This window comes from Etheostoma spectabile, chromosome 20 (assembly GCF_008692095.1).
Source record: "Etheostoma spectabile isolate EspeVRDwgs_2016 chromosome 20, UIUC_Espe_1.0, whole genome shotgun sequence".
Classification (NCBI taxonomy): domain Eukaryota; kingdom Metazoa; phylum Chordata; class Actinopteri; order Perciformes; family Percidae; genus Etheostoma; species Etheostoma spectabile.
The window spans coordinates 17231864-17233781 of record NC_045752.1 but is presented as its reverse complement, the minus strand read 5'-3'; the positions used below and the strand labels follow the sequence as shown (position 1 = coordinate 17233781).

Here is a 1918-nt window from a genome sequence, read left to right as displayed (position 1 = left end):
CACACACACACACACACAGTCAGGTTTGGATACAAATAAATAGATGGAGGCTCTTCCTATCTATTGGCTGTGTTTGTATTAGGAGGAGTGAAGGGAGTTGATGAGATTGTATGCATGAGCTGCCTCCACTCATGAACAAATAATAGTAGAATAAATCAAGAATCTGTTCAATATCTAACCGAGAATAATAGATCTTTTAAGAAAAGCATAATGAAACTTACCAGATTGGGGGGGAAAAAAAGAGTCAATTGATAATTCCTAAATGTGCTTTTACTCTTTCTGTCCTTTCTTCCTACTTATGTCTTTCTTATTTAGTTTATTCCACTGTTCCTTCACTCGTTTTTTTTGTTTTTATCACATTGGTTCCGCTGTCCTTTACCCCTTTAAAAAAACTACAAAATCATTTCAGATGTCTAAAGAATATCTCTTATCAATATCGCCAAACAAATGTTAGACCACCCAAGGTTTTTTTTCTCTGTGAAGTCCACACACTGGGAAGAATTTTGATTTGAATTGCTTCCCCATAGATGTGCTGCTTCACTGAGAAATTGGGTTAATTGCATAAGAGAAGAGAGACACTTGTGACCTTCATTGAACGCTGCCAACTACAGTCTCATCAGCATGCTTAATGCAATGTTGCATTTACTGGTTCTTTAGCAATCGTCTCGAAAAAAAAAAAAAAAAAGGTGATGTCTGACTGGTTTATATGAATGTTGACATCTGTTTCAAAAAAACAACTTTTAAAGAGTCAGTCTTGCAAAGTTGCCCTGGCAGGATCATGTTCTCTGTGTAATTCCTCAGCCGTCAGGGCATCAGGCGTATGGAGTTGTCCAGAATTGTGATCGCGCAGGTTGACTTTTGAAAGTTGCTTTAAGGCGAAGAGTAAATTGAAAGTAAATTTAAAATGTCCAAGAGGATGAGTCTGTCAATGCTTCTTTGCTTACTTCAGTCTTTACCGTTATTCCTTACTTCCTTTCTTTTAGGAGAGTTGGCGAGCCATCCTCTTTCATAAATATTCTGGCAGTGAGGCGGGAGGGATTTAGCACAGATAGCTCTGGCAGGAATCAATCAGTCCTACGTTCACTGAGCCCCTCCACTCTCTCCAGCCTGCATTCCTTCCTTGCTTCCTTAATGTATTTTTCTCCTCTTTACCTTTTGTTCCTAGTTTTTCTCCTTCTTGTCTTTTTATCCTCCCTACCTCTACTTTGGCTCCTACCTTCCTTCCTCTACACCGTCTTCGTTAGATCTTTCCTTCCTCTCTGCCTCCCAACCTTCCTTCCTTCCCTTCTTCCTTTTCTCCCATCCCTCCTCATTCAATTTTACCTTCCTCTCTCCTTTTTAGTGTTTCTTCCCTTCTTTCTTTTCTCCCATCCCTCCTCATTCAATTTTACCTTCCTCTCTTCTGGCTTTTGTTCCTTCCCTTCTTCCTTCTCTCCCATCCCTCCTCATCCCATTTTACCTTCCTCTCTTCTGTCTTTTGTCTCTTCCTTCTTTCCGTCATTGCTCAGCACATCTGCCTTCCCCATCATTTTCCTCATTTCTGCTGGTGAATGGGAACAGCTCACACCGAGCCAATGATAGCAGGAGATGAGGTCAGGGCCGTGACATTCCCCGTAGGACTGATGCCTGGCACACGGTGCTTGTAGAATATTCCTCCAAATGATATCACTAGCTGAGAATAATAATACCTGTTTTATAGGTTGACAATTCCAGGGATATGTGAAGGACAAGCAGGGTCAGGTGAAAACACAGACAGATTGTAAAATGGGTTTCATTGGCAGGGAGGTATTCATTCATATATACACTAATCAAAAGTTTAGGGTCACTTAGACATTTCCGTTGCGCTCCATTATTGACAGAATACCAACTGAGATCAGTTGCATTGTTTTTTTTTAACCAGGGCAGCAGTTTCCAGATT

The 1918-nt window shown here is 40.7% G+C and overlaps 1 protein-coding gene across 2 annotated transcripts in view; it reads left to right on the top strand.

Annotated features, from left to right (window-relative positions):
* LOC116670241 (leucine-rich repeat and fibronectin type-III domain-containing protein 2) overlaps positions 1–1918 on the top strand; it is a 127316-nt gene that overhangs the window by 49808 nt on the left and 75590 nt on the right. The gene's annotated exons all lie outside the window — the stretch shown is intronic.